Consider the following 23846-nt stretch of genomic DNA (forward strand, 5'->3'; position numbering starts at 1 on the left):
AGGTGTATCTGATGAAGAAGTTGTTTAATCTGAAGATGGTGGAAGGTATTTTTGTGGCTCAGCATTTGAATGAGTTTAACACCATCACAAATCAATTGCCCTCTGTGGAGATTGATTTTGACAATGAGATTCATGCATTAATTGTTTTGGCTTCTTTGCCAAATAGTTGGGAGGCCATGAAAATAACAGTGTGCAATTCTGCAGGAAAAAGCAAACTCAAATATGATGATATTCGAGATTTGGTTCTAAGTGAGGAGGTTCGCAGAAGAGATGCTGGTATAAACAATGCACAAGATCAAGCTTTTGTCATGGAGAACAGGGGTAGAAATAGAAGTAAAGGGCTTGATGATCGGGCCAAATCCAATGACTGGTCACAGTCAAAAGGTAGATCTCAATTTAAAAAGATGAGAGAATGCTTCCATTGTGGGAAAAAGGGCCACATAAAAAGAAACTACTGGCATTGGAATAAAGAACAAACTGAAGAGAAAGATGAAAAGAATGATGATGAGAAGAATACGGCAGCAATTATGTTTCATGAGGATGTTCTGATGCTCTCTCTTGAAGAGCAAAAATGTGAGCATGTTGCTAATGCTAAAAATGATGTTGAGTGGGTTGTTGATTCAGCAGCTTCCCACCATGTTATCCCCACAAAAAGGTTGTTTACCACATACAAAGCAGGTGACTTTGGTGTTGTGAAAATGGGTAACTCTAGTTATTCAAAAATTGTAGGAATTGGTGATGTGTGCATCAAGACCAATGTTGGTTGCACGTTGATATTGAAGAATGTGCGGCATGTTCCAGATTTAAGGATGAATGTGTTGTCTACATTGGCTTTGGATCAAGTGGGTTATAGTAACCATCTAGGCAATGGAAGATGGAAACTTTGTAAATGATTATTAGTTATTGCTAAAGGGCGTGCTTATTGTGGCATGTACAGAACTCATGTGAGGGCTTATAAGAAAAAGTCCAATGCAGTCAAAGTTTTTGAGAAAACTCCACAGCTGAGAGTTGATATTAATGGTGTTGCAGCCAAGAGAGTACAATTCTCTCTACCTGAAAGTGATTTAAATGAGAAAGTGATATTTGATGAAAAATATCATGATGCTAAGAAGAATGATGAAGTGAAAGATCATGAAGGTCTTAAGTAGGGGGAGCAATATCCTCCACTAGAGATTGTTGATCTCTTGAAAGGAGGTGTACTAAAGAACATCAAGCAGTTAGTTTTGAGAATATTTGTGCTTCTGTTGAGGGGGAGCCAAGAAATTGGATTAAGGATATCCAAGGTGAAGTAAACTATTTGAGAATGAAAGGTATTAATTTTGATGAAATTTTCTCGGTGTTAGTGAAGATAATGAAGAAGGTTGAGTCTGGTATTGACTTGGCCGGCATGGATTCTAACTGAAGAGTTGAGTTGAAGATCTCCTCCGTAGTGGGCTGGAGGGGGAGATTGTTGGGTGCACTGCACCTTGAGTCCAACCCACTTGTAATAGACATGCTCATTTAATAAGCTTGTCTCTAATGTTTTTATCTTTTCTTCATCATGTACAAAAGTCAGCATGAGTTATTGGAGTTGGTTGGCTTAGGAGTGTTGGACACGTTGAGGAAAAAAAGAAGAAAAGAGGGGTTGATGCATTAAAGGCCATTCAGCCAAGAGAGCTGAAGAAAGAGTTTTGGTTGAAGCAAAGTCAAAGTAAGTGGCTTGCATTTATTGTGACTAGATGTGACGAGTGTGAAAGGGAGAAAAGAAGGAAAAGATGAAGCAATAAAAGGAGAGGCCATTCGGCCATTTGAAGAAGTGAAGAAAAAGAAGAAGTGAAGTCCCAGTGTAAGGACTGATGCAGTCTTGAAGAACTGCGTGAGTGAGAGCAAGCAAAAGAGAAGAGAAAAATAAAAAGGGTAAGAGAAAATACACAGTGAGGAAGAGAGAAGGGAGTGAAAAAAAAAAAAAAGAGTTTTTTTTTTTTTACTCAAATTGTATCTCTAAGTGTTGCAATCTCTATTTAATATAGTGAAATTATTCGGAGTTTGTCCCGTACTTTTTCCCTTCAAGGAGAAAGGGCTTCCACGTAAATCTTTGTGTTCTTGTGTGGTTGTGCTTCCACTGTGCTTGCTGAAATTTATTCACAATTATATAGAATTTTTCCCAACAGAAACATTGCCAATGGAGTGTACAGGAGAAAGATTGATTAATGGGATGCCTTGGCCTTCGATGTAGGAGATTTTTGGCCTATGTTCAGGTTCTTGGATGAAAGCTAGGTCAACCTCTCCCATGATTGGTGATTTTTGTTTGTGCAAAGAGATGGTTTTCCTTTGTTCTTCTTAGAGAGAGATTGAATTTGATGTACATTGAACTTGGACGTGATTTTGTTATTGTGAAGAGACGGTTCTCTTCATTACAGATGGAAATGTTATGACTAGGGACAAACCAAGCATTCGTAGACACGAAGGCAGTGACAAAAACAGTGGAGTCAATACCGTACTGTACCGGCCGGTACAGCCGGAATTTTTTCGTACCAGCAACTTGGCCAATACAGAAACATGGCTATTTCGTACCGCTTTTTGTACCAGAGCTTATCGGGTTGTACCGGCAAAACCGGGAAAAAAATCGGATACCTGCCGGAAAAAGAATACCGGAAGGTAAAAGAAAAACAAGAAAAATAGAAATTTAAAAGAAAAGAGCATGTAACCCATAATACCACCATCGCCAGCACTGTTTCGAAAGTGACCAGCCATTCTTCTTCTTCTTCACGCCCGTTCTTCCATTCGTCTGCCTCTCTCAGTTTTTACGTTTTTATTTCTAAACTCTGAAGGCTTGTTTCCTTTCTTGTGATTTTTAATAGGAAATGACTAAAGGTAAAGGGGTTTGTTTTTTATTTGTAACTTGTGGCAATGGTTAACCAAAAAAAAATACTTGTGGCAGTGCACCCTCTGTCACACCACATGAATTACTATAAAATTTTTACCCTTTTTTTTTCCCCTAATGCAAAGAAGTTTCAAAATTCAAACAGCATTTTAATAAACTTGTGGCAGTGTGCCCCTAATGCACCCATGTGAATTATTATAAATTTTTTTTTCCTAATGCAAAGAAGTTTCAAACAGCATTTTAGGTGAAATTTTTTTTTGTATTGTCAAACTTTACTGACTGTGATGTTATTATTATTATTATTATTAAAGAAGTAGGAACATCAATTCCCTATTATTATTAATATTACTTAGTTGAAATTTTAACTAGAGATTAACATATTAAATGAGATAAAGATTTATAAATTTAAACTTTTTAATAAATTATATGAATTTTGGTTATATATATATATAAAATAGTGGTAAATCCGAAACAGTACATCGGTATTGACCAGTACTCGAAATATATCGTACCGCTGACCAAACCGGTACAACCTCCGGTACGGTATTAACTTCCTTGGACAAAAATAGCCACCTAAAATGTATATCCTATTATCATGAATGTAAATTACATTCATGGTCATCGATTCTCGTACATGCTCTTTTGTAAATCATTCCCACCTACTACTCATTTTATGTCTTAAATATTAAAAGCTTTGTAGCTTAACTAACATATCTTGGTATTTTTAATCTATACACATTCATAATTTAAATATCCATTTTCCTTTTGTAACTATCAAATTTAAAAAAAGAAAAAATAAAAAAGAATAGAATGAACAACATTATGCTTAAATTAGGGATGATACTATTTGATGTGACTTCCAAATATGATACGAAGTTAGCAAAGGGTTTATCACTTACTCCGCGACACTAATTGCCGCATGCAGTTTTGGTATTGGAGTGTGAGTGTATTTTCTTATCTCATCCCCCTTCCCTTATATATGTGTGTGCGTGTGTGTGTGTGTGTGTGTTTCTCAAAAAAAAGATACTCAGTGTTGTTGAGTTATCCCACATTGGTAAGGTATGATATTGAGAAAAAGTTTATCACTTGCTCCGCGATACTAACTGCCGCATGCAGTTTTGGTGTTGGCGTGTGAGTATATTTCTTTATCTCATCCCCCTTCGCCTATATATATGTGTGTGTGTGTGTGTGTGTGTGTGTGTGTTTGTTTATAAAAAAAAAAGATACTCAGTGTTGTTGAGTTGTCCCACATCAGTAAGGTGTGATATTGAGAAAGGGTTTATCACTTGCTCCGCGACACTAACTGCCGCATGCAGTTTTGGTGTTAGCGTGTGAATGTATTCCCTTATTTCATCCCTTTTCCCATATATGTGTGTGTGTGTGTGTGTGTGTGTGTGTGTGTGTGTGTGTGTGTGTTTTCTCAAAAAAAAAGTTAGCAAGTTAAGGTGTTTAGGCTTAACAAGTTTGTGTTATATTTGGATCGACACGAATTAATATGTTTAATAAACCAATCAATTTGAATTTGACATGCAAAGCCTGTTTGAACCCAATTCATTTAACTAAAGGTCAATTTTACCAATTTACCCTTCAAAATTTATGTTTGTAATCTATATATCTATATATAATAATAGGTAAAACAGAGAGAAAATCTAATTAAGTTCCAAATTAGAATTTAATTAGAGTCTAATTTTGCACCATGTATCTTATCTAATCTAAATTTTAGAATTTTGTGCCAAGTGAGTAATTTAGTGTAAAAATCGAATTTCAATTAGAGTTTAATTTTAAGCCACATGTCCCATCTTATTTTAAATTTTAATTTTTTGTACCAAATTAATTAATTTAGTGTAGAAAACGATGAGTCCAATATAATAAATCATAAAAAACATAATCATATAACTAAAAAAATTTCAAATTTATAAGTCATATATATATATATATTAATAGGTAAATCTTAGAGAAAATTGAATTAGAATTTGAAATTATAATCCAATTTTGCGTCATGTATCTAAATTTAGGTGGGAACTACACTATAATTATCCACTTAAGCTTGTGCCATGTGTCTACTTAAATTTTTTTAATGTTTATTTCAATTGAGTTAATGAATCCAAAATACTAAGAATCTAATATAAATAAACTATAAATTTTTAAAAAAAAATCACATATACTCAATAAAAATTACCACATGTTTCTCAAAAAATAAATAAAATAAAAATCATCACATAACAAAAATCACCACATGTTCTATCTTATTAAAAATTAGAAAAACAATTATTATAAGTAGTATTAAATTTAGATAAGAATTTTAATATGTGACTAATTACGTTTACTTTAGAAAAATAATTTGACTAATTATCTATATTTTATGATAAAAATTGTGTTTAAATTTAAATGTATCTATATGTATGCATGAATGCATGTGTTAATGCTTTAATAAAATTTAATTTGACTAATTATTTATATTTTTATAATAATTTTTTTAAAATTTTAAATGCATCCATGCATTTACATAGAGTTACATGCTAGTTATATTTTAATTTTTGTTAATTTTGTTAACATTCTACAAAATATTAAAATTGCTAAAAAACTTGACCACCTAACTTGACCACCTAACTTATATATTTATCAAATGGGTCGTGTCAAGTCATATCGAACTTAGCATGAGTCTTTTATTAAATGGGTTATGCAAGTTGTGTTATGTTAACCTATTTAATAAACATATTAGGGTCAATAGCTCCAAACACGATTAATGGTTGATTAATAAACATATTATGTTTGTGTTGACCTATATAATAAAATACTCATAAATCAATATGATACAAACAAGACACATGAACATGAATTATCATCCTTACATCCATAATTGTGTGTATAGAGCGTACGTGTAAGGTTAGGGCGGTTTTTGCTTAATTGACCAAGTAGCAGTAAGTAGTATTTCAAAACTTATATATAAAAATAGCATTTTTTTATTATATAAAATTCGACTCTTCAAGTGTCGAATTCCACTTGAATCTTAGATTTTTAGGTCACATTTGCAATTGATGTGCCATTTCAAAAAACTGGTTCATCTGGATCTCGACTTTTTTAGAGTTGAGTGCACTAATAATAATAATAATTAAAAAAAAAACACTTTGGAAGTCCGGCGTCTAGACTTGTCTACAAAGGCTAAGTGAATCTTTCTTCTCTTCAATTCTATGTCCGAGTTCTTTTCCCCTCTTTCAATTTATATCATTTTTCTTTTTCAATCATTCTCATTTTCAAAGTCCAAAAACTTACGTTTTTGCAAATTTTCCATTTAACAATTTCCTGTGTTTTCTTGGATTAGTGCAATGATTACTTTATATATCGTGACCTCATAAAGGATGAAACATATGTTTTATTAGGCAAATACATTGAAGCATATTCCATTATTAACATTTACATTATTGCTTGACTCTAAGATATTGAAACACATGATTCTAAAAAAGAAAATATATTGAAAGATGAAATACATCATGCTTCCCAAGTCTCTATGCAGATCATGTACGCACAACAAGCGTATAAATCGTTGCTTGCTAAACAGATAATAGCACCTCCAACAAGCTTAATCTGATATCCGAAAATGAGAAATTTGGAGATTTTCAACATTTAGTTTTTGGAAATTACTGCGCCTTCTGCTAGCTGTAAACTTGCCCCAATTGTATGCCCTATACTTAGCAGGGTTTTGCTCGTTTGTTAGCTCCTCCAAGGGCTTAATGATGGTGTAGTGTGCTGGGTTGAAGAAAAATGGAACAGAGAACCTTTCTTTCTCTGAGTTCACCATGGCCCTGTGCTCCACACTCTCATACTTGTCATCACTCCAAACCTGAAAATTTTCCATTCTTTGAGTGAAACTGGCCAACGATAAAAGTCTCCAACTACATACGAATTCCAATATTGGCAAAGCATTTTAATTAGACTAGTAATTATATCAATATGTTTTTGATACATACATTCATAGATGGACAACATAGAGAAAAAATTGACACATTAACATTATTCATATACTTATTTTTTTGGCTAAATAATAAATGGTACTTGAAATCAGGTTTGGCTAATAATTAAAAAAATAAAAAAAGATTTGTTTTTACCAGAGTTAGTTTGAAGATTTGAAAATGTTACCTGAATAATGTCACCAACATTGACAATACAAGCATCTGGGGTGGGTTTGACCCAAACCCACTCTCCATCTTTCCGCTTCACTTCCAATCCTCCAACATCATCTTCAGCAAGGATGGTTAAGGCACCACCATCCTTGTGCGGACCGACACCAAGTGCCAACTCAGGTGTAGGGCAAGGTGGATAGTGATTTAGTCAGATGTAGCTGTTGTGATCTTTGAAGAAGCTATGGAACCTATCTGCTGGCAAGCCTAGGGACAGAGCAATAAGTTCGAATAACTTGCGAGCTAGTTTTACTATCTCTTGACCATAGTCTTGGCATGTCTCCCTATTCAGTTGTCAAAGGAGCTCATCAGATCACATAGATTGAATCTCTTGAATTGGGCTTCAAACTAGATCATAATTCTTGACAGATTAATCTCAAAGTCGTTCACCGTCCACAGAGGGAGCAGGACAAACTCCCTGAAGCCGTCAGGACCTATGACGGATTGGACCGGTGGGTCGATACCATCTAGGTTGTCGATCGAGTCATACTCTGACCCGTCCCCATTCTGCCCTTCATCTTCCTTATGGGAAGGAGAGCTAGCCGATGGTTCCCTCTCCCCGCTGGAGGTGTCTTGGTCTGCTTGACCTAACGGGAACACCTCTTCGTAACCCGCTCCCTCGCAGGCATAAGACTGACTACTTGACGCCTCACTAGACATCTGACACCTACATATGACGGGTAAAGGAAGCCTAAGGCTCTAGATTTATACCGACGACGGGACCAACAAGAAAAATAAGGAACAAAATATTGTATAAGAATAGCTTACAAGCAGACGATGAGAAAAACTTACAAGCAGACGGCGAGAAGCGCACGACGGAGAAATTATCTGCACGTTGTTTTCCGGTTTCCAAAGGAGACGGTTACTCTCTGTAAAAGGTTGACGGTTGCGCTCTGAACAGAAAATTTTCTAAAAAGTGTAAAAGTGAATACAGTGGGTGGTATATATATAGAGGGAACGGTGCGGTAAACGAAGGGACGCCTCGATTCCCGCAAACAACCATTAAAATCCCCCCACGTGTCCCTGAGCATTTATGACAGTATTCCAGTCTATCCGTCAGAAATTATAACCATCATTCCATGAGACCGCTTGGGAGAGATAACGGTATCATGGAATGAGGGGGCAACTAATAGGGCATAAAACCAACATGACGGTACCACCACATATGGTTAAAATCGTTACGATAGGGTGAACGGGTGATATGACCAAGGAGGACGGATGCATAGTGGACGGACGAGTAGAATGCATGCACATAATTTCTCCCGTCGTTCTTTGGGCTACCTCAAATCACACTATATGATTGGGGCTGACGTGGCCTTGATTGTAATTCACGCCAACATGTATATGAAGAATTCTTGCACTACAAGTTAGCCTTGATTGAAGATTCATATAAGGAAAAGAACTCTAAGAGATACGAAATTCCATGAGTCACTCTCCTAGAAGGAAATGATTTCTTGACCAAGGTGAGAATTTCGGCCCTACGCTACTATATATACTCCAAAACCCTCACAAAGCAAGGTACGCACGATTGACTCAACTCTGGCATTCTAGGGTTGCGTAGAAATACTAACTTGACCTTCGGAGGGTTTTTGGCCGGCACCACACCGGTGCTCTCTGTTAAGGTCTCTTTGTTTTCTTTTTGCAGGTGTTGACTCGAGTTGGAGAGTGGTCGTAACTTATTGGTGATTTTTTCGGCATCATCAGTTGGCGCCGTCTCTGGGAATAGAAAATCTTTCGATTACTTCAGCCTCGCTCTATTCCTGAGACAAAGAGTTGCATGGTACTCACTCAATCGATGGCAACAAACAACAATCAAGGCGACGAACCGCACGCCACAGCTCTAGAGAGGCAGGTCCAAACGCTTGCGGCGGCGGTTGAGCGCCTCATCAAGCAAAATCATGATTTGGAAGAACAGTTGCAACAAAGGACCGCACACCCAAGTGCACCAGAGGAAGACTAGGAGGGTGCTAGTCCGGAAGGAAGAAACGCAGAAGGACCTGAGGGCAGCAACGCTCCAACTAGACCCGAGTGGCAAGAAACCAATCGACCATCCGTCTCAGACACTTTGCCGACTCACATAGCTGCCGAAATGCAGGAGATGAGGGAACGTATGGATGTGATGATGAACGCCCTTAGAGGACGGGTATCCAGTAACCTGGATGACCTAGTCCACAGAACGGATTCGCCTTTCACAGCGCTAGTGAATTCATGCCCCCTTCCTCCAAAGTTTCGTATGCCTCATGTGGAGAACTACGATGGATCTAAAGACCCATTGGATCATTTGGAATCTTTCAGAACGTTAATGCATCTTCAAGGTGTGCCGGATGAAATCATGTGCAGGGCTTTCCTCACCACTTTGAAAGGGCCTGCGAGAGAATGGTACAGTAGACTGACACCCAATTCCATCGGCACTTTTAAGGAATTGGGCCCACAGTTCGTATCACACTTCATCGGAAGTCATCGACATAAGAGGTCTACTGTGTGTATATTGAGCATTAAGCAAAGAGAAGACGAGACTTTAAGGTCATACATAGCCCGTTTTAACAAGGAAGCCCTCTCGATAGACGAGGCGGATGACAAGATACTTGTGGCAGCATTCACGAACGGGCTGCGACAGGGAAAGTTCTTGTTCTCTCTATGCAAAAATGACCCGAAAACTATGTCCGACGTGCATTACAGGGCCACGAAGTACATGAACGCCGAGGATGCCTTGATGGCCCGAGAGGATTATAGGCCAAGAAAAAGGGAAAGACAGGAAGATACGAAACCAGACAACGGACAAAAGATGGCAAGAACTAGAGACCGACGAGAAGACCGGAGATCCAAACCATCTTCGGGAAGATTTACAAGCTTCACCCCCCTCACAGCTCCAATTGACCAAGTGTTAATGCAAATCAAAGATGAAGGAACCTTGACATTCCCGGGCAAGTTGAAAGGAGATCCGAACAAGAGGCCAAGAGATAGATACTGCCGTTTTCATCGCGATCATGACCACGATACGACGGACTGTTATGACTTGAAGCAACAGATCGAGGCCCTTATCAGGCAAGGAAGGTTGCAGAGGTTCATAAGGAAGGAGAGAACGGATCAACCCTAGGAGCAGAATCCTAGACGGGAAAATGAGCATCCCAGGCCACCCGTAGGAGATATACGGATGATTGTAGGGGCAATATTTCTGCCGGGTCATCCAAAAAGGCCCAAAAAACTTACTTACGGACGGTTCAAAGCGTCCAGTCTTCAGGTTCCTTACTAGAAGGAACACGACGGAACGGCTCCCGCATCGAGTTTTTGGAAGAGGAAGCGCGGCGCCTTCACTACCCCCATGATGACGTGCTTGTGGTTAGCATACAGGCAGGGGACTTCAACATCCATCGAGTTTTGGTGGACAACGGGAGCTCAGCAAATATCCTTTATTACCCCGCGTTCCAGCAGATGGGGATTGCTAAAGAGCGCCTGATCCCGGCATGCTCGCCCCTCGTTGGCTTTGGAGGAACCCGGATCTATCCTTTAGGATCCGTCACGTTGGCGGTGACGGTAGGAGACTACTCGTAGCAAATAATCAGGGATGTTTCCTTTCTCGTGGTTGATTGCTCCTCAGCATATAATGCCATACTCGGACGACCCACTCTAAATGCTTGGAAGGCCGTCACCTCTACCTACCATCTGATGATCAAGTTTCCCACCGAATACTGAGTTGGGGAACTGCGTGGAAATCAGGTGGCCGCGCGGGAATGTTACGTTTCCATGATGGAGATGGATGACCACGTACAGGCAATGAACATCGAGGAACAGAGAACAGTAGCAGAACCCGTGGAGGAATTGGAGGAGGTACGACTAGATAATTCAAGGCCCGATCGGACCACTAGGATCGGAACCTCAGTCGACCAAACGGTTCGACATGCGATCCTGTTATTCCTCAAAGAAAACCAAGACGTGTTTGCATGGAGCCATGACGACATGCCGGGAATAGATCCAACAATCATAGTTCACAAATTGAATGTGTCACCTTCTTTCGCTCCAATTTGACAAAAGAAGCGTGTGTTCGCCCCCGAACAGGATCGAGCCGTGGCAGAGGAAGTGCAGAAGCTGCGAGAAGCAAACTTCATAAGGGAGGTCTACTACCCTGATTGGCTGGCCAATGTGGTAATGGTCAAGAAATCCAACAGGAAGTGGAGAATGTGTGTTGACTTCACGGATCTGAATAAAGCATGTCCTAAAGATAGTTACCCACTCCCGCGCATTGACACCTTAGTAGACTCCACTGCAAGACATGAATTGTTGAGCTTCATGGACGCCTTCTCAAGGTATAATCAAATTAAATTGGAGAAAACAGATCAAGAGAAAACGTCATTTGTGACAAGCCAGGGGCTTTTTTGCTACAAGGTGATGCCGTTCGGGCTCAAGAACGCAAGAGCCACATATCAACGATTAATGAACAAGATGTTCGCGCACCAAATTGGCAGGAACGTCCAGGTTTACGTAGATGATATGCTGGTGAAAAGCGCAAAGGTGTCTGATCATCTGAGGGACCTCTAGGAGACTTTCAACACTCTTCGGACGTATAAAATGAAGCTGAATCCAAGCAAATGCGCATTTGGAGTAACCGCTGGAAAATTCCTAGGATTCATGGTGTCCCAGCGGGGCATTGAAGTCAACCCAGAGAAAGTGAAGGTGATTATGGAGCTATCTCCTCCGAGGACGGTGAAGGAAGTGCAAAGCCTGACAGGGAAGATAGCGGCCTTAAATAGGTTCGTGTCGAGAGCGACGGACAAGTGTCTCCCCCTTCTTCAGAACATTAAGGAGATCTTTCGAGTGGACGGACAAATGCCAAAGGGCATTTAAGGAGTTGAAGGCATATCTCTCTGCCCCGCCGTTGCTTAGTTCGTCCACACCGGGGGAGGAATTATTCCTGTACCTTGCCGTCTCATTAGCAGCGGTAAGCACAGCTCTCATCAAAGAGGAAGGGAAGGTACAAAAGCCCGTGTACTTTATCAGCCGGGCGCTAAGAGGTGCAGAGGAGAGATACTCACGGATGGAGAAACTCGCTTTCGCTCTTGTTACTGCAGCTCGAAAACTCAAGCCCTACTTTCAAGCACATACCATAAAGGTCCTGACGGATCAGCCCTTGCGGAGAGCAATGAACAATCCTGAAACTGCAGGACGGATGGCTTTGTGGGCTATCGAGCTGAGTGAGTACGATATCCAATACCAGCCACGAACGGCGGTGAAAGGACAGATACTGGCAGACTTCATTGCGAAATTCACTACACCTGAGGAGCAGGGGGCAGAGGAGACGCCCACATGGAAAATTCACACAGACGGATCTTCCAACAAGCATGCGGGAGGAATCGAGGTTGTACTCCACACCCCGGAAGGAGATAAGATCGAATGCATGATCCGTCTGGAATTCACCACTACAAATAACGAAGCAGAGTATGAGGCTCTGGTGGCAGGATTGGAGCTTGCGATAGCGGCTGGGGCTAGAAAGGCGGTAGTCTATTCTGATTCTCAAATCGTAGCCAGTCAAGTTGATGGGAGCTATGATTGTAGGAATGAACGAATGAGAAGGTACCTCGGGGAAGTGAATGGTCGAACGAGTGACCTCCAATTCACGATAGTTCAGATCCCAAGAGAAGAGAACCAAGAGGCGGATCGACTCGCAAAGGCTGCTTCGGCCGAACCTATGATCATCCCAGAACAGGTATTGTCCTTCGTCCAACATTCATCGCTACTAGATAACGTTCGAGTGCAGGAAGTAAGCACTAAAGACGATTGGACGGTTCCAATTGTGGCGTACCTCAAGGACGGCAAGCTGCCCAATAGCAAAGAAGACGCAAGGAGATTGAAGGTCAAGGCTGCCCGATTCATCCTGATTAAAGACGTTCTCTACAAAAGAGGATTCTCCCGACCATATCTAAGATACCTTGGCCGTGAGGAAGCAGACTACGTGATGAGGGAAGTTCATGAAGGAATTTGTGGAAACCACTCTGGATCAAGGTCTCTAGTGCACAAGCTACTCCAAACAGGATACTACTGGCCGACAATGCAAAAGGATGCCCATATGTACGTTAGAGCCTGCGATAAGTGTCAACGGTTTGGCAATCTCATTAGACGGCCAACGGAGGAACTCACACCTATGACGGCTCCATGGCCGTTCGCACAATGGGGATTGGACATCATGGGTCCATTTCTAAAAGCGGTAAGACAACTGAAGTTCTTGGTGGTTGGTATTGACTACTTCACCAAGTGGGTGGAAGCAGAAGCTCTTGCTACTATCACGGAGAATAACATTCGCAACTTTTTTTGGAGAAGTTTTATCTGCTGATATGGGATCCCGAGAGTGCTTGTTTCAGACAATGGGAAGCAATTCGACAACGATGCATTCCAAGACTTTTGTTCTCAGCTGGGAATCAAGAACCATTACTCGTCACCCGCCCACCCACAGGCCAACGGACAGGTTGAAGTCACAAACCGGTCCTTGTTAAAGATTATCAAGACCCGACTCGAGGGGGCAAAGGGCATATGGCCGGACGAACTACCAAGTGTACTATGGGCGTACAGGACAACGGCAAGAACGCCAACAGGAGAGACACCGTTTCAATTGGCGTATGGTGCTGAGGCCCTCATACCGGTGGAAGTGGGATTAACGAGCTACCGCGTGGAAAGCTATGACGAGAGTAAGAATAATGAAGCATTGCGCCTAGAACTTGACCTTGTGGATGAGGTCAGGGCAGCAGCAGCACAGAGACTGGCGCGGTACCAAGACATGATGGCAAAACACTACAACTCCAAGGTCCGGCACCGGGACTTCAAGGTGGGAGATCTGGTATTACGAAGAGTGCTTGGCGCTACGAAGGATGCATCCCTAGGAAAGCTGGGTCCTAACTGGGAAGGCCCATACAGAATTATCTCATGGCATAGGAAAGGAACGTACTACTTGGAGACGTTAGAAGGAAGGAAGTTAGGCCATCCCTGGAACACGGAGCACCTGAAGAAGTACTACTAGTAATGCGACAGTCATAAGACAATGTCTACCGCCTTACTTTCAGTTTAATTTTAAACATTCATAGTTTTTACTTATTAGAGCCCAAGTTTTCTTTTCCATAAACAATTTGGTATGTTGAACTGATATAATGGATGAAATTCTACAAGTCCATAACATGGACGAATCATCCCAAAGGGTTGAAAAACCTAGTTCACAAAGTGGACGGGTCTCACATCTACGAGTCCATAAAGTGGACGGATCATCCAAAGGATGAAATTCTACAAGTCCACAAAGTGGACGGATCATCCCAAATGGATAAAATTCTACAAGTCCATAACATGGACGGATCATCCCAAAGGGTTGAAAAACCTAGTTCGCAAAGTGGACGGGTCTCAAATCTACGAGTCCACAAAGTGGACGGATCATCCAAAGGATGAAATTCTACAAGTCCACAAAATGGACGGATCATCCCAAATGGATGAAATTCTACAAGTCCATAACAGGGACGGATCATCACAAAGGGATGAAAAACCTAGTTCACAAAGTGGACGGGTCTCAAATCTACGAGTCCACAAAGTGGACGGATCATCCAAAGGATGAAATTCTACAAGTCCATAAAGTGGACGGATCATCCCAAATGGATGAAATTCTACAAGTCCACAACATGGACGGATCATCCCAAAGGGATGAGAAACCTAGTTCACAAAGTGGACGGGTCTCAAATCCATAAGCCTGCAAAGAGGACGGATCATCCCAAATGGATGAAATTCTACAAGTCCACAACATGGACGGATCATCCCAAAGGGATGAGAAACCTAGTTCACAAAGTGGACGGGTCTCAAATCCATAAGTCCGCAAAGTGGACGGATCATCCAAAGGATGAAATTCTGCAAGTCCACAAAGTGGACGGATAAACTAAGAGCTCCATAAATAGGCAGAATAAAAAAGCGAAATTCAATGAAAGTGGACGGATAGTCCGAAATATACTGAACGGATCATGCAAAGTACAAAAATTCTGGTCCAAATATGGACGGGTTACCCAAGGGGTTTCACTGATACAGTAGAGTTCAATAATGGAAAGTCTAATACTTAGCAAAAAGAGTTGAGCAAAAGACAAAAGATAAAATTGTTCCCTATCATTACAAATTACATCAGTCTTGAACTATGACGGTTTCTTCATGGTCGTCGGGCAACGGCTGATGAGAATCAGCGACGGTTGTTTCTTCTGCGGCTTTAGCGACCCTGTCATCACCTGGAACCTCACCAAAAAGTTCCTCCATCCCTTCAGAGTCGACAGGGTGAGCAAGGGTTTGGGCCTCGGCATCTATAGTTATGTGAGCTAAGTCCAGGTCAGGGAATGATGCCTTCACCTGACAGATGCAGTCATCAAACCCGTCGCTAAAAGAAGAACCAAGCTCCATCAGAAGCGCGTCGGAGTCACAATACTCTCTGACGGCATCAACTTTAGCTTGACGGACATTGTCGTCATGAGCTTTCACCGTCTTCCTAAGCAGCTCAACCTCCTTTTCTAAGTTCTCCCGAGCCTGCTCGGAGAGCGTTAGCTTCTGCTCATGGCGGACCCTCCACAGCTTCAATTCGTCCAATTCTTCTGCTGTCACCTTTGCCTTTGCACGTACGCGTTCAAGGGCTCTCTCCTGGGCCAGGCAACGGTCTGACAAGCCTTTGGCCATGAGCACGCCCTGCCACAGTTCGGGTAGAAATAAGTTCACGTATAGAGGAACGAGACGGAGTCAAAGTGACGGACACTAACCTGAGCTAAGCTGAACAGACATGTTTCACTCATGGCCTCGGTGGCATGATTTCCAAGGTCTTCGTAGTCGTCGCCAGTTATAATGGAACCAATACGACGGAGAGCGTATTGGGGGTCTTCACGAAGCAGGACGGGGGGCTTCTCCTTCACGGGGTTCGGGTTGGTCATCAAGCCCTTACCCTTGCCAATCCCAAGCTTGGGAGGCTGTTTCACCATGTCGGATCCTTGGCCGGCAGGTAGACCCGTCACAAGTTTCTGCTTTTTGGCATGACGGTCCCATCTCTCAGAGGATGAACTTTTAGGGGCCATATGTGACGGATCCATAGTCGAAGCGTCGCCCCCTTGTTTCTTTTTTGCCGCCCGCTGCTTAATGGCTCGTCTCCTAGCGTCGTCCATTTCTACAAAAGAAGACGGTTTTTAAAATTTAAAAAAAAAAAAAAAGAAAGACTAGATATAGTAAGGATATTGACGGAAGGATTCCATAACTTACGTTTGTGTATAAAAGCGTCGTATCGGCGAGTGACGGATGTGGGTTCAGGACCGTCACAGTACCAGTGTAACGTGTCCAATGTGACGAGCTTTGACCAGGTCCTTTCAGACAACTTAGTCTTTTGAAAAATTTTCTCCAGAAAGCCGAACTGTTCAGTTGAAATAGGTGGACGGTCCCTTGCTGTAAAAAAAAAAAAAAAAAAAAAAAAATGTTAAGAGTGAACCCCTAAAAAAGGGTGACGGTTGACAAATAGAACGGACTCATACCAGACGGGGGCATTATCCCCCACGTTTTGTCTACCGGCATGTAGTCGTCATCACCTGGACGACACATCCAATTATCTCCTCAAAGGAAGAAGTAACGACCCTTCCAGTTACGGTTGGAGTCAGGGGTCTTGGACACCAGTCTAAGTACCGGACTCCTCGGCACAAAGCTGTACATGCCCCTTGACTTCGTAATTTCGGACGGATGGTAGCAATGGAAGAATTCCTCCACCGTTAACCGTCTAGCTCCGTCGGACATCACACCGTACAATACCTCGACGCTCAGGAAAACCCTCCATGCGTTCGGAGATATCTGGGTGACGGCCAGACCCAAATACTGGAGGAGACGACGATGCAAAGCACTCAAGGGAAAACGGAGACCAAATTTTAGCATTTGCTCGTAGACTCCGACGTCTTCGAGACCGTAGTAATAGCATTTTTCCGATTTAAATGGTAGACGGATGGATATGGTGTCGGGTATTTGGTACTTTTGCCTCAGCGTGTTGAAGTGCGCTGACTTGATGGTTGACACAAAGTCGTTCACCGTCCACAGAGGGAGCAGGACAAACTCCCTGAAGCCGTCAGGACCTATGACGGATTGGACCGGTGGGTCGATACCATCTAGGTTGTCGGTCGAGTCATACTCTGACCCGTCCCCATTCTGCCCTTCATCTTCCTCATGGGAAGGAGAGCTAGCCGATGGTTCCCTCTCCCCGCTGGAGGTGTCTTGGTCTGCTTGACCTGACGGGAACACCTCTTCGTAACCCGCTCCCTCGCGGGCATAAGACTGACTACTTGACGCCTCACTAGACATCTGACACCTACATATGACGGGTAAAGGAAGCCTAAGGCTCTAGATTTATACCGACGACGGGACCAACAAGAAAAATAAGGAACAAAACATTGTATAAGAATAGTTTACAAGCAGACGGTGAGAAAAACTTACAAGCAAACGGCGAGAAGCGCACGACGGAGAAATTATCTGCACGTTGTTTTCCGGTTTCCAAAGGAGACGGTTACTCTCTGCAAAAGGTTGACGGTTGCGCTCTGAACAGAAAATTTTCTAAAAAGTGTAAAAGTGAATACGGTGGGTGGTATATATATATAGAGGGAACGGCGTGGTAAACGAAGGGACGCCTCGATTCTCGCAAACAACCATTAAAATCCCCCCACGTGTCCCTGAGCATTTATGACAGCATTCCAGTCTGTCCGTCAGAAATTATAACCGTCATTCCATGAGACTGCTTGGGAAAGATGACGGTATCATGGAATGAGGGGGCAACTGATAGGGGATAAAACCAACATGACGGTACCACCACATATGGTTAAAATCGTTACGATAGGGTGACGGGTGATATGACCAAGGAGGACGGATGCATAGTGGACGGACGAGTAGAATGCATGCACATAATTTCTCCCGTCGTTCTCCGGGCTACCTCAAATCACACTATATGATTGGGGCTGACGTGGCCTTGATTGTAATTCACGCCAACGTGTATATGAAGAATTCTTGCACTACACGTTAGCCTTGATTGAAGATTCATATAAGGAAAAGAACTCTAAGAGATACGAAATTCCACGAGTCACTCTCCTAGAAGGAAAGGATTTCTTGACCAAGGTGAGAATTTCGGCCCTACGCTACTATATATACTCCAAAACCCTCACAAAGCAAGGTACGCACGATTGACTCAACTCTGGCATTCTAGGGTTGCGTAGAAATACTAACTTGACATTCGGAGGGTTTTTGGCCGGCACCACACCCGTGCTCTCTGTTAAGGTCTCTTTGTTTTCTTTTTGCAGGTGTTGACTCGAGTTGGAGAGTGCTCGCAACTTATTGGTGATTTTTTCGGCATCATCATCATATATATATGAGTTTTGTTCTATGCGGGAAGTTTTGGTAGTCAACATTAGAGCATCACACCGACAAGAAAAATATTCAAAGATATATAACTATGAACAAAATTTCACTTCAAATTCTTTTATGAATCATTTTATTAAATGTGATATTGAAAATTTAATTATTGGATTGCATGTTCTTTATATTCTTAATATTTATGTCAAATTTCATTCAAATTAGATATTATTTACTATTCGATCAATGAACTTATTTTTTATGCATAATTTTATACCACAAAATACTTGAAATTTATTCATGTGATTGATGACATAACAATTGATCTTTGATCTGAGCAAATGACATAATAATTAATCTTTAAACTTCTTGTAATTTTGCTTGCAAGATATAATAAGAGCATGTAATCTAAAAGTTAAATTTTCAAAATTTACATCCAATAAAAAGATATAGAAGAGTTTGAATTTCCTTGAAGGATATATAGTACTCCATTTTTGCATGCTTTACCAACAAGGACATTTCTAATAAAACTTCTCTACTATTGAATTAGTGATTATCTTCTCAAAAAAAAAAAAAATTGATTAAGTTTTTTAGGTATACACGGTAAGTGAAAGTCTCACATGAAATATAAAAAAAGAATTTAAAAATTATAATTAAGTCCTATGTAAACTCAACTTTTTAATATAACTAGCTGTGAATTCACACGTTGCGCGTGATAATTTTTTTAGGATAGTCTCATTAAAAAAAAAATGTCACCCATCTGATTATTTTTGTTTGACAACTAACTTTTGATTTTCTCTTAATAAATGACATTATAGAGTACTCTTAATATAACTATTAAGATTACTTTGTCCATCCCCAAGGATTAAAAAATAAACAAAAATTAGTAAAGTCTCATAGTTTAGCATCTAAATTTATCACTATAAAAAATCAAATTCTAACTTGCAAAAATCAACCTTTTTTTATTAAGTTTTTTTAACTGTTACCCAATAGATCATAGTAACTTATTTTTACTATTATATAAATTTAACATTTTTTACCTCTTTTTATTAAGTTTTTTTTACTGTTACCCAATAGATCATAATAACTTCTTTTACTGTCTTGCCACATAGCACTCTAATATTGCATTTAACCTTTTTTTACTTTTTTTCATTAAGTTTTTTTAACCGTTACCTAATAGATCATAGTAACTTATTTTTACTATTATATAAATTTAGCATTTTTTTACCTTTTTTTATTAAGTTTTTTTACTGTTACCCAATAGATCATAGTAACTTCTTTTTACTATTACATAAAATATGGGTTGGTCTTGACAATTAGACCCATTAGACCAAAATTAATTCACCATAAAATAAACTACATTTTAAAAGTAGACCAAACCTTATGAAAAACTCAAGCTAGTTCTTACCTTACATATTATGACCCAAGTTTGACTCTTCCCACGTATAAATCAAAGCAAAAATTCTTTTCCTCTTAAAAACTCTCTTCTTCTTCCCCCACATATAGGTGATACTTCTAGAAAATCTCATCCTCATGAAATCGTGTCATCATTTTTCCCCAATTTCAATTCAATATGCTTTTGTCTATTAATAATGTTCTATGCAATTTATGTAGATAAATTCTCTGTCATCAATCAGTGCAACAAAAATATATATAAATCTTAAGATCCTTGAGGTTGTTGAAATAATTGACAAGTGCAAATTCTAAAATTTATAATAACAAAAAAGTCTAATAAATATCATATACTATCTCACAAAATGCCATTAACTTAATATTTTCTTTAAAAAACATGATCATATACAAGAAATACCAAAAATACCTGCAAAAAAAATTTCATAGGAGGATTTATCTTTAAATATTATGAAAATAATAGTAAAGATAAAATGCATTAAATAAGATCCTACGAAACATGTTTGTTAATCATTTCAATTCGTACTCATCATTTACATAAAAAAAATAATCATACATCATATTATTTACATTAAAAAAAATAATACATATTAATTTCAAAGTTCATTGCAAGATGTGAACTGCTAGGGTATTGCAATAATAAGTAATATTAATACAACAATAGGTTTGAATTACATTTTATGCGTACTTTGTGAAAGGAATGTCAAACCACAAGTAAAATCATTTTGGTATGCAAAATGTGAAACAAAAATAAATCTTTCTATCCCAAAGTTAGAGGCACTCACATTAACTATATACTCTCCAAATATTTATAATATATTTATCTCACTATAACTACTATATATATACAATTGCAAACTACTTCAGATACATGATTCAAATTGAAGTTTTTGATGCAATTATCAAAACAAATTTTGTGATATTTGATTGAGATGCCAAGAAAATCCTAATTGAATCTACAAGATATTTTGCTGAAAAATAAACTGAGGTACAACTTATTTAAATTATTGTAAAAATATTGATATTGGAGAACGAATTCCACGTGATTTGAAAAAAAAAATTAGGAAAAAATGGATTTCTCTACTTCATTTGAATGTGTAAGTGCACAATTTGAACTCGGACTCTAACGTGTGATGGGTTCAGACCCAAAAGGCCTTAAACAATCAAATTTGTAGAGTATGGGCTTGAAACCTAGGTATTATGGATATTAGAATACAGATGGAGAGCTAGATTGCTACTACACACACAACCAATGGATACAAATAGTGAGAAATCCTCCTCGGACGTAAGCCGAGGAAGTCTTATATTGCTTTTCTTTCTTTGAACAATAGACTAAAATTGGAAGTGAAGTATACAGTGCTTTCTTCCTCTCTTTTCTTCCTTTTACGCCCCTTCTCCTTTTTTTTCTCGATCCCCCTTTCTCCAATGTCTCTCTTCCTCTCTTATACCAATCTTCTCCTCCCTCTCTCCTTTCACGTGTAGCATAGATCACCCAATTAGATACTTGTCACATCCACCACCTTTTTAATATCTTCAAACAACAGCTAGAAGGCTGAACATTACAGTTTAGAGGTCATTTCCCCCATTAATACTGCCAGAGAGGTAGGTGCAGGGTCTTTAATGCGGTGGTAGCAGCCTTTTCCCTCTGATATTTCTCATACGTTCTTCCTTCCTACAACTATGTGGAACATGCCTTTACCCAACAGATCTTCCGGAATTCTCTCCCCAACCACCCTAGCGTGTCCTATGATTTTTACTTGACTCATCCGAGGAGATACTCCTCCTCGGACAACTCCTCCAACCCTTGTAGCAAGAGCTAGCTTGTGGGCCTCAAAGGCTCTGCTCGGACAGGCCCACCCCACCCCACCAAGTCAGGCCCAAGGCCTAAATGCATATTTTGACCATTCTACCCCCACAGAATGAATTCAATCTAAAGGATAGTTTTGAAAATTACATAATTGCTAAGATTTTGATGCACCTTCAAATGATAAAAAGGTATGGAAGAAAAAAAAATACACACTTCAATATGCTATATTAATTCTTTTTGCTACACTATTCCAAAATTAACAAAAATAAAAAATAAAAATATTTACAAAAAACTGTAACATCATTGAAATTTAATATAAATGCAAATATTATAAAAAATCTTAGCGACAGAGTCCAAACTTTGTAAGATCCAATTAAGAATCTCTCGATGCCAATTCATTAGTGATTAACACAAATAATGCAACAAAAAGAAAAAAAATGATGAAAGCTCAAAAATTGAACAAATATAGACGGACTAAACTTCAAACGTTGAAGATAGAGAAATTAATGATGAAAACAAGCACCACCATACCTTAATAACAAAGATTGAAGAAAAAAAAAATCGTAATGAAGCTTTTTATTACATCATATAATAAAAATCAATAATATAGAATGAATTAATATGCTCTTATCAACTTTTATTATACAATATTACTCTAAGTTGTTTTAATTATTGCTCATTACTTGAACAAAATAATTATAATAGATATATGTAAGCAATTTGTAATTGTTACTTTTTATGATGAACTCATTACTAACAAAGTTTTAGAATAAATATGCCATAATATATGTCTAATATTTTCCAAAAACAAATTTACATAAAACATTACAACAGTATCCGTGCATTGCACGGGAAACTTACTAGTTATATATAATGTTTAAACCGCTCAAGATGAATGTATAAAGTCAATAATCTATTTATATTTTTTTGTTAAAAATAGGAATAAAAAAATAATAATTATGTGGCCAATAACGTGGCAATAAGGTGATACAATAGAAGTTCAGCAGTAATAAATACTACGCTTAACCTTATATATATATAGACATCGTACATTAAGATCTTTTATACCTATACAAGATAAAAAAGAGTTTAGAGTTTCATTTTTTGCATTTCTTATTAGTAAATAGAGGTCAAGGGTTGAGAAAATTTACTAGGGCAAGTGGATTTCTATTCTGCTTTGTATCAAACACAATCCACATAAGTTGTTTCATATGTATTAGAGAAAATTATACTTTAAACCCAATAGTTTAGGGGTGTAAGTGTAACAAATCAAACCTTATAACTTGAAAAGTGACAATGATTCAACCAAAAAAGAAAAGAAAAGTGACAATGATTATTTTTCAAATATTATTTTGAATTTTATTTACAAAAAGTGTAATTTGATAATAGGTTCTTTATTTGATGATGGAAAATCTTACCAATTAAGCAAATAGAAATACAAAACTTTTCATAATATAAAAAAATAATTAATGTAATTAATGACACCATCACCAAGTTCAAAAAATAACGGAACATGGTTAATAAGAAATGAAAAACGCTAGAACCACATAGTTGTACACAACTTTGGCCATATTTCGCCACAATTCAATAGACTTATTCATCACCCCCAAAAGGAAATTTTATATTTTAGCTTGGCAAATTTAATAGAGTTGATCACTTCCAATGAGTATGGTTTTTTCTCAAAAAAAAAAAATAATAATAACAATAATAGAGTTGATCAATAAAAGCTATGAATTTATCATGAAGTCTAAATAGATATATATTAATATGATGAAACATGATTATGATATATTAAATTTTATAACTTTGTTTCGGGTCCATATATAAATATATGATGTATTTTATTAAGTAAAGGTTGAGATATTTTTTTGGTGGGTGGATTGAGATTATGGTAAAACCATGAGCCTAGAACATTTATTTTTTAATCATCATAAAAATCTGGGCCAACTCTAGCTTTAATAAGAGCCCATCTTTGGAACTCGACATTGTACAATAGCTAAAACCTGATGGTTAACATGCCAACTTGTGCCTGAATGTCAATGGTATATTAAAATTTAAAACTCATGAATTTTGTTGGAAAAAAATTGCAACGGAAAAGGGTTACAATCACATCTATGAAATCTAATTTATACAGTACAGTATTTCACCATTCAAAAAAAAAAAAAAAGGTTAAGAGCCTTGTAAACCGCATGATTTTAGCAATGTCACAATCTTGAATTGTGTCTAG

General features: G+C 38.9%; 1 pseudogene; it reads right to left on the bottom strand.

Annotated features, from left to right (window-relative positions):
- Positions 1-6200: 6200 nt before the first annotated feature.
- Positions 6201-7701, bottom strand: LOC142644345 (protein LATERAL BRANCHING OXIDOREDUCTASE 1-like; annotated as a pseudogene).
- Positions 7702-23846: the final 16145 nt, after the last annotated feature.

This window comes from Castanea sativa, chromosome 7 (genome assembly GCF_040712315.1).
Source record: "Castanea sativa cultivar Marrone di Chiusa Pesio chromosome 7, ASM4071231v1".
NCBI classification, from domain to species: domain Eukaryota; kingdom Viridiplantae; phylum Streptophyta; class Magnoliopsida; order Fagales; family Fagaceae; genus Castanea; species Castanea sativa.